Source organism: Mus pahari, chromosome 15 (genome assembly GCF_900095145.1).
Source record: "Mus pahari chromosome 15, PAHARI_EIJ_v1.1, whole genome shotgun sequence".
NCBI classification, from domain to species: Eukaryota; Metazoa; Chordata; class Mammalia; order Rodentia; family Muridae; genus Mus; species Mus pahari.
Genome location: NC_034604.1, coordinates 21,423,019 through 21,433,258, shown reverse-complemented (window position 1 = coordinate 21,433,258; position 10,240 = coordinate 21,423,019). Strand labels below are relative to the sequence as shown.

Genomic DNA, 10,240 nt, shown 5'->3' with positions numbered 1-10,240 from the left:
CTTCACAGACAAATGATTCTCTGAAAAGTTGCTGATGGATTCCATACAGTCATTTTTTTAGCAACAAGTTGCTTGGGGCTGATCTACAAAACATTTTGTTCCTTGATGTAATCCATTTTTAACCAAACTATGTCATACGCTAAACAAGTTGTGGTGATGCTTTTCATGCTTGTTTCTTTGCTAACTTAAAACAGCAACTGCTCTAACACAGCAACAGCAGCTCTACCCTGCCCCCATCACTCAGCTCTCCCCCTCTACACACACACACACACACACACACACACACACACACACACCTGCCCACTTCTGGCCAGCTTCCACTTGATGATGATGATGATGATGATGACGACGACGATGATGATGATGATGCTTTGATGCAAACATGGCCTTCTATGAGTGACCAGAAGAATGACCCAAGCAAGAAAACAACTGGCATCAAAAATCAGCACTCTGGAAGTTGTTTTCATTGGGGAGGGGACAAGAGAAATGGCTGAAATGGGAAGAATTCTCATTTCTAGAGTTGTGTTTGGATAATAAATTGCTGAAGCCTAAATATCCACAGATTATTCTATCTGAGTTTATCTTGTTGCGACAGATCCACACGCTGTAATCAATCACGCTGCGTATCCATAAAACAGCTTGATAGTACACATGTATTCTCCTCAAAATAAAGTTGTAGCATTTACACATAATAACTTACTGGGCTGCAGGCTTTGCCTGACGTATGCTCAATATCATCTGACGTTTTATTGGATCCCACACAAACTTTTGCCTAATACAGTCGTTCTACAGAGAAATGTTAATTGAAGCCCTGACTATATAAAGGGACATTTGAAGAGAAAGGGAAGGAACTGTGGCAGCCTGCTCTGGGGATATCAGAGGAGCCAGGGTAGATGAGACATTGAGGGAGACTTGAAGAGGTGAGATTTGGAGCCTCCATCTCCTGGCTAGGTAGAAAAAGGTAGCTAACCACTCTGGACCTCCACTGATTCATCTACAAGCTGTGTGATATAGCCAAACGCTAAAATCCACATTCTACAGTGAGAGAGGTAGGACAGCATGGAGAGATTATGGGAGGGGGTACTGGAGCAGAGAGATGCTAATAGGCATGATTGGCCAGTGTGTCACAGAGAATGGAAGGCCACTTATAATGTAGGACGGCAGTTGGCGGTGGTAAAACAGTGTGGCAAACAGCTCACAGTCCTCTGGTATGACTGACATTCTCAGCTGGAGCTGTAGTCCATTCATTTCTCAACACATACTAAAATCTGTACAAATATTAGCTATCTGGTGACTTCCATATCATCTCTCTCTCTCCACCTTACTCATCCCAGTTCCATGAGGCAGAAGGCACGGCTGTCTTGTGCACTGTGTATCTACAGAGCCTTCCACCTTCTTGATACTTTCCAAACAACTAATGTATAAACAACAAGTGAATGATCCCATGAACAAATCAGGTTAGAGCGCACCCCTTCTGGCATGTCAGAGAACTGCTGCAGGGTCCTACACTGGGCAGCCCTCTGACTATAGACCCTGTGTCCTGTCTCTCTTCTCATCTCCATGTGAAGTCACCACCTTGGTTCCCAGGCTCCTGACAGCATAAACAGACTAAAATTCAGAGCCTGTAGTCACATTGCCCCTTGTGAAGAATGAAGGTGTCCCTCTGCGCTCTGATTTGCATGGGGAAGACACAAGATATAGAGAGTGATGTGAAGGCACCTGAAGAAAACATCATGACTTCCAAGTGCCATGTCAACAATGCCTTCTGTGCTGCAGGGGCATCTGTGCACTAGCTGTAATCAGAACACCTAAGTCGTTAGAGCTTGGTCTCCTTTCTACCTTGGAATTTCTTATTTGGTCTAAGATTTTTTTTTTTGAAGGGGCATCCATCATTCCAGAATTATCACAGATAATTTTGCCCCTACTTAAAGTCTAAGCCATTTAACAGTGGGTTTGGTCTGTCTCTTCTGGTTTCACTTCTCAGTATAATTTCTAAATTATCTTTGAAAAGGGCCAAAGGCCGGTATGGAATGAATGAATGAAGGAAGGAAGGAAGGCTTTCTGGAAACACAGTAAATCTTGGACAAAACGGGTGAGTCAGACACTGAGAGTTTAACCTCTGACCCTTCTAGTTTAATGATAATGAATTTGAGTTTTTCCTGCCCATCTTTGGTTCAGGGAACTTTCTAACCACTAATATTTGACAGTAACACTCTCCAATTCATATTTATCTGTATGGAATAATAAGAGGGCTTAGCTAACCACATGGAATCAACTGACAATTGAACATAGAACCTGTTTGGGTTTTATCTTCATAAGAGCTTAGATGTTTGCATAGGATGGTTCCCTCATAATCATTCAGTGAACAGATTGTATTAGCCTTTTCTATGTAACAAAAACTGTGCTTGCCATTAGTTATAGAGCAGTGATGAAACACCATGGTCCTTGCTTCATGCTAAGTATTATTGCTTATTAATAATCACCAGTGAGTCATTTGAAGAGTCTGTAATATAGACAACTTGTCTTCGAGGTTATGTACAATGTCCTGGTGCTCAGCCATTCAGAGGTCCAAGGTTTCAGCCTCATACCTTAGTGGAAATCTTAGTGCTTAAGACTCATTCTCTCAGGTGCGTCACCTTTGCCCTAGAAAAAAAAATATACACACAATCAGGTTGAGTTCAGCTTCAAATTGGGGGACATTTGCCTGGGAATTGACCTGGTGCTTTGACCTCTCTGCCATGCTAGCTGCCTTGTATGGACGCTGGACCTCATATCTTCAAATACCTATTTATTAGACATGTCATGACTGTGAGGTGAGAAAGAGAACCAGAGCATGCCAGGCACAGGCAGAAGCCAATTGATCTAATGAATCATCGTATGGGGATAATCACAGGTGTTAGGGGTCAGGAGTCACTGCTTTTCATAGCAGCCCTTTGTCCATGGGTAAAGCAACTGGAAATGGCTTGCACTGTCCTAGACCAACCCAGATCTTAACTTAGAAGCATAGACTTGGGAATTAAGGGCAGTTTCCTATGCTATTCCACTCATTTCTAGCCACATTTTTTTCTTCCTCCTCTGAAGGGGCCATCCTGTCCCTGAAGAATACTTTGAGCAGTGATAGGGTGACCCCTGAACCTGGGAATCATCTCACATCTGAGGGATTCTATCTGCACAGGGCGGTCAGATGCATTTCCTCACCCCAGATCTGATGGCCAACAAGTTCCTTTCTCCCAGCCAGAACCTCTGCTATGCTCAGGGCATGGAGGCCTCCCAACTCACCCACTGCACACAGCCTTTCCCCTTAGTTAATCGAAAGCCAAGCTAGGAGTTTCCAAAGAAACTCTTATTAAAGATCCCTGGGAGCACAAAGAAGAGAAATAGATGAGTGCAATAACACTTCTCATTTGAACAGCACTGTGCAGTTTCCCGGCCACTCACACATTCATCATCCCATTTACGCAGCATGACTCCCATCCCCTAACTTAAGTAAAGCCTAGCTAGACATTGGCACAGGCTCTGATGGCCGTTTCTTCCTTCCCTGCATCACTACCATTTCCCAGACCCAACTCAGTAGCCTACAACACTGACAGCCTGAGTGGGACACTGACAGGACCCCCAAAATCTGACTCATTTTCTTAAGGTTTCACCAGTCCCCTCCTGTTCTGGAGACTGTACCTGGCAGCACTGGATGGTTGTCACTACAGGTACTACTTACTGAGGAGAATCATTATTTGCCTACAGGACAGCACTGGACTTGGTCACTCTCAACCCCGTTGGGAAGAATGATAACAGCTAAAATCATGGGACTCTTTCTGAGTACAAGTCTATGATTTTTATGTGCATTAACTCATTTTCTCCTCCTTAAAAAAAAAAAAAAAAAAAAGTCCATCAGGCAGACAGAGCTCCCCTTATAGGTGACAACAGCTTATGAAACACAAGCCACATTTTGTGTGATAGGGGTAATCAATGAATTGGGTGGCAGGCAGAACACTGAGACTAGCCCGTTGCCTCCATGGTCATTTCACTGTGTGAAGGCACACATTCAAGATGCCCTTTTCAAGTCTCTCCTGACTGGCAGGATACAGAGCCATTGGTGCAACAGTGCATCGGTTGAGGCTCGGTCCTGAGGAGTTCATAGTCTGCCTGTCAGCACCAGCCACTTTTCCTAGTTAAAACAACATAATAGGTGCTATCACGGTGGTTGGAGCCTTGTCTAGCCCAGAGGAAATTACCTAAAAGACCTGACATCAATAAGGTAAAAAAGAAAAAGCCTTCAAAGCCATGGAGTTTAGAGTGAGAAACAACATATATGGAAATACCAAAACCTCTGTGGCACTAGTCCAGTGGGGTGCACTGAGCTGTGTGCTGAATTAAGGGAATTGGGTTTTACCTGAAATTGCTGCAACACTGTGAATGGGTTTTAAGAAGAGAAATGATACAAAAGGGACTTTCCCTGGAGTTATTTTTTTAAATTAAGTCTCTGTCTCTCATCTTCTTTTCCCACGTTTGCCTCTTTCCAATAAAAAGTGTGCTCAAATGGGGACCTTGATAAGTACGACTCCGTGCTTGGTAATTAGCAAACGTTTCACTGCCCTAGGTGGTGGGAGATGGGATGACAGTTTCTGTCCCTGGCTTTTCCCACCCCATCAGTAAGCAGAGACTTGAGTCACTGAAGTTGGTTGCACCCAACTAGCTCAGCCATTGTACACCCCTAACATAGTTTTCCCCTTGATAGAACCTTTTTGATACTCACCTGCATCCCCGCAACACTGTCTCTGTTTACAGTGTCCTACTTCTCTGGCAGTAACTGGTTCATGTCACCATCAAGCAGGCTGAGTGTAGCTGAGCGTCTCCTTGGAGCCTGGGAAAGTCCCAGAGGAAGGTCCAAGGATGAGCTCAAATAAGCCCAGACCCTGGCATTGCAGAGATGCCCTATGCAATTTCTAGGGGTACCGGCTGGAAGAAGGGAAGAAGGGGTTTTTGTCTGCGGGTCAAGCCCAGAAAGTCAGTTCTGGTGACAGATGTGGCTGTGCACGTCTTGTCCAGCTCCCTCTTCTGGCTAGAACTGTATTTTATGTTGGTACAAAATGTTCAAAGCCCTTAATTCCCAGCTTACAAGTGAAGTTGTCTTTGACTGATGTCCTCTTCAGAATCAAAGTCCTGTTTTGTTTTCACAGATCAGGAGAGGCTTCAGAAATTGGGCTCAATCCTATCTGGGCTGGGATGTAAAATGTGGGACATTAAATTGTGACCATTGCCTTCCTTGGGATTGGGATTTAGCCCCCAAACCATGATGAGCTCTGCTGAGAATTGCACAAAATTCATTTGTACAGAGTGAGTATGCTTCACTGCTGTCGTCAGACCCCAAAAGATCCACAGTTGCTCCAAGGTTAATAATCAAGTTTGGAAGGTGCTTGTCAATCTGCACACATTGACCCTGCTGCAAACCTCCAAGCCCAAAGCCAGCCCTCCCCACAGGCAGCCTGCCCAATCACATCCAGTTGACCCAACTAATGCAAACATGGCAATAAATTATTTCAGTTCAAAGAAATGCAAATTGGGTTAATATCCCTTTCTCTGAACCATCGCATATTCAGCGCAAACCAATTCATTTCCACAGCAGTGAATTTTTCTAGAAACAAATGATACTCTGCTCTGCACAATTGAAACTCGCACATTTTTTTAATGTAACAAACATTTATAAACCACCCATCGCTCCCCCCCATTCTTCCTTCCTAAAAATACCCATTGCAGCACCAACTTCGAGCATACAGCCTGGCATCCCAAAGTGCCATATTGTATTTATATAATGGGACTGTTTCAATCCCAGTCATCAAATTACCCTGTTTATTATTATCCCCATTTTACAGATAAAGAAACTAGGACACAAGGAGGTCAGCTGACCTGACTTCCCCAAGTCCCACATCGGGGCTGAAATGCAGAAGTGTTTCCAGGCTTCCATAGCCAGGAAAGGATGCAGGCAGGGTGGGGTTGCTTTTAGAAAAATGCAGCATTTGGGGTACCAGTACCTGCTGTCATATACAGGGGTAATGAAGACATGACTGTGTCCCCCAAAATAGTGAGGTACCTCCTCAGCCACTTCCTGTTAGCACCTCAGTCACACAAATCTCTGTGACCACATGTAAGAGTTCTGAGAAGGCAAAAGGAGATCTTGAAAACCAATGTGCCCACTGGGAAATGGCCTGACAGTCCGGGGCCATCAACCTTAACAGAAGCTGGCCACAGCGCTCAGCCTCCCCAGCCTGGACCTTCCTCCATCCTTTCCCTCTTCCCACATTCCAGGCCAATTGCTTGTAGACCAGCAGGCCTCCCATGGGCAATGGTTCTGCCAGTCGTAATTGTCACCAATTACATCAGCACTATCCCTCTGTCCAGATAATTCCCGGCTTGTGTCAGGTCAACTTACCACCGTACTACTTTTATAGTGCTGCAGAGGCAATAAGCATTCACAGAAATGAATTTAGATCTCCTTCCCAGCTCATAATATGCAGAAAAACATCTTGCTAGCAGTGCTAAGCAGAGAGGCAGGCCACAGGTTCAAGCCAGCCCTATGAACCCAAGAAAACACAGCCCATCTGTTGACCTTAGGACTCCTCTTTCTTTTGTAAAACAGGGATGATAACAAACAGGACAACTTGATTCCTGGGCATCACATTGCATAAATACAATATGGCATCTCCGAATGACTGGCTGCAGGCTCTATTACTAAGGCACTCCATAGGTTAAATGTATTGAAGATATTTTCGGCTTATAATGTTTTCCATTGCAATGATTGAGGAGTATGGAACTCCAACCTCTTTCAAACATGCATAAGTAATTTAACCTGAGAGCATGGGTCTTAATTTAAAGAACTAAGCCTTGAAGGTAAAAATATCTTTGGCCCTCTTCCAGAACTACACAGAGGAATCTAGAAACTTCTTGGGGTCGGCCAAGATTCTATATCCACACAGGTACCTCCTATCCAAGAGCTGCCCATAATCTGTCAACTGCAGGTTCAAATATTTGCCTTTGAAGCAGCGCACACACACACACACACACACACACACACACACACACACACACACACACACATCTGCACAGAACACGCCCCTGTGGAGGTCCAGTTTGAGGTTTTCAGCACCCTGGGCCTGGATGGGGTCAGCCAGCGGTTGTGTGGGATGCACAGTATCAGCACTCTCCCACAGCAGGGTGAGTTATTAATAAACACGCTGCTTCGAGCATTTGCTCACGATTGTTTGATATTTCAGTTTTCAGTAATTTTCTCAGTTAATAATTTATTAAATGGATTATTTGTCATTTCAATTTATTAAAAATTGATAAAGGGCTCATTTCTTTTTTTCCCAAGCTAGGACACAGGAGATATATACAGGCCAGAACTCAAATTAAAGGTCCCCATAATCCCCTTCCTTCCTTCTTTTTCTATGTAGTCACCACCCAGTAAGGACGAAAGGTCCCTTTCCTGGTGTCAGTTGAGTGATGAGACTGAAGAGAGACGTCCCCACCACTCCAGCTGTCTCCACATACAGGGATTCTTAGCGCAGAGAATTTCTCGAGTCACAGAGAAAGCCAAATCTCAGCCTTCAGTCTCTCAGCCAAGTAGGGAAAGGGCCTAACACACCACTGATTGTGAGAACTTACAGTCATGCTCAACACAGCCATCTGATGTCTGCTTTCCTCGAAGACAAAGCCAGTCCTGGCCATCCCCCTATCTGGCCATGGATGCTATGAGTTCATTGGTATCTTCAATGTTCTGATTTTCTTGCCTGTGTTTAAGAGATGAGCAAGTAAAGTCACTTGAGGGAAGAAAACTTATGAGAGAACTCTAGGCTTAGTCTTCCATCATCCTCCATGCCCTGCCTCTTGGTCTCTCTCCCCAAAACCCACTCTCATTTGCTTGTCCCTTCTGCTTTTCTTTCTCCTGTTCCAGGTTCTTTGTTTCTCTTTCCTGTCACTCTCTTCATATCTTTTCTTTTCTCTTTTCAACTCCTTTCACTTTGTTCTCTTATCTTTGTGGCCTCTACTGTTTCACCAAGTGTTAAGCTCCGCCCCCTCTCATGCTTCTCCTGTCTGTGAGCTAGGGCTTATCTAATGGCTAGAGAGATCTTTTACCAGTGTCCTGGGGTCACCATGGCTCTTTAGATGTTTTCCAGCTGAGAGCTGAGTCTCAGGTCCAGGATATATGCATGGGTCCTACCCTCTGCACTCAGTGTCTACCCTATCACAGCTGGAAGAGACAACAGTGTCTTCTACACCAGAGATGGCACTCATAAAGGTCCACCCAGGCCTCAATAGACACACAGAGGGCCAAAAGAAAGGAGAAAAACCCCGTTTGGCAGGTGGGTGCCTGAAACAGCTACAGCTCTCAAAGTCACTTTAACCATGAGCATGCGGTCATCATTTTGCCATCTCTGTCTGTGTTCGCAGGCTCCTTGAGATCCTGTGTATCATTGCTTTCCAGAGCACTTTCCCCAGGATGAGTTTAATGGCCTTATAAAAGTCACATTGTGCACAAATTGGGAAGTTTCTGAAGCACCAAGCTAGCTCTCATGCATATACACTCACAAAGTTCCCGCAGCCGAGCGGAGAAGGCAATTCCAGACACAAAAACATCCTTGGGTAAATTACTTCCTATTAGTATGTCACATATTTCTTAGATATGACTGTAGTTCCAGGAGGTGACGGCAGCAGTTGACAATAAAACTTTGCACTCCTTTTTATTTATATTTTCCCAGCCTTTCTATTTTGCTTCTTAGTTGTTTTTTTTTTTTTCTTTTCCCTTCCATGGTACATAACAGTACATCTGGCTCCTCCTCTTGGCTTTGGGAAAACAATGACCCCCAAGCTTGCTGGATTCTCTCTCCATGGGGCTGTCCAATACATACAATGCCAAGAGCCAAGACGGGACTTGCAATAAAAGGTGTCATATTATCATTTAGACAGAAAACTAGGGTGCTCCAACAATCGTTCACATTCTTCCCCTAACCACAAACTTTTGTCTCACTTCAAATCCATATTCTCCACTCAGCACCAGGCCATGGTTGTATAAGGTAAGGGACGCAAAGAGCACACTGGTTGATGTCTAGCTAATAGCTATGCTCCAACAAGTCTATCAGCCCTCCCCAAACATTAACATTATCATCTACACAGTTCACATTCAAGAAACCTACAATCAAATTCCCCCCCACACACCCAAAAAAGTGTATGAAAGCCTCTCCAATTAGTCATGCTAACAAACGGAAGTTTCAGTATCCGATATGGGTCACCTATTTTTTTCGGTTATGGTCTGTGGGGTCCCAAATATTACAGACTATTGCCGTTACTCTTGGTTACAACGGTGTGCTACAAAGTGCCGAGAACACTACAGGAGGAGAAAAGCCACAATCACTCTTACCCACTTGTGAATGTTGTGAGCTAAAGTAATACGTGACCTAACAAGTTATACTCACTGATGTCATAGTAGTATGAATGTCAAGGAAGCAATCAACAAATCCCCTATTGAATTCACTGCCCACTTTATGACATGGAACTCATACCTAATACCATTATTGAAGCAAATAAAAAAAAGCAAAAAAAAAAAACCTGTGTGCAGATACGTTATGGCTCCTTTCTTAGGGACAATGTACTACTATGAGTCTGCTAAGAAGTTATAGAATTGAAATGTCTCCTAATGACCTTTTGCTCTACCCATAGATTAGTGCATCTCTCAACCCCCCTAAGAGAAGCTTCTTCATGTGTTAGAGGGCACTTAACACAGAGACACACAACTGGTCAATATGCAGAGAAGTGGGGACATGATCAGCCGTAAATAGGACATCTTTTATATTATGCTCCTCCCCTCAACACTTGAGGATAATTGCAGTAGAGGGAACATAAAATTATAAGAGCTAGAGGTAGTGAATGACTACCAGGAAACAACATTTTCTGGAGAGCACAGCAGTTACACGCATGAACTCACAGCAACTGTGAGTGTATGCACGACACCTGTGCAAGCTCAAGCCAGACTGGATTCTAGCATGGAGTGGGAAAGGTGAACATGAATCCCCACCCTTAACAGAGGAACGATTGGTATTTGATAATTGCTGGGAGAAAGAGGGTCAGTTTTCCAGAAGAGTTTGGCCCTGGTAGGTCAACAATGCTCCAGTACAGGTTCAGCTTCCCAGAATATTTGTGCAAGACAAGTTGAGTTAGAGGTTTTAAGAAAGATTGGAGAGAGAGAAAG

The 10,240-nt window shown here is 44.1% G+C and overlaps 1 long non-coding RNA gene across 1 annotated transcript; it reads right to left on the bottom strand.

Moving 5' to 3' along the window:
- Positions 1-2,489: 2,489 nt before the first annotated feature.
- LOC115065512 lies at positions 2,490-7,775 on the bottom strand. Its single transcript, XR_003845292.1, has 3 exons — positions 7,660-7,775; positions 5,117-5,218; positions 2,490-2,643 (listed from the first exon to the last, which is right to left on the bottom strand). It is a non-coding gene; the product is annotated as an uncharacterized LOC115065512 (long non-coding RNA).
- Between the last annotated feature and the right edge of the window lie 2,465 nt (positions 7,776-10,240).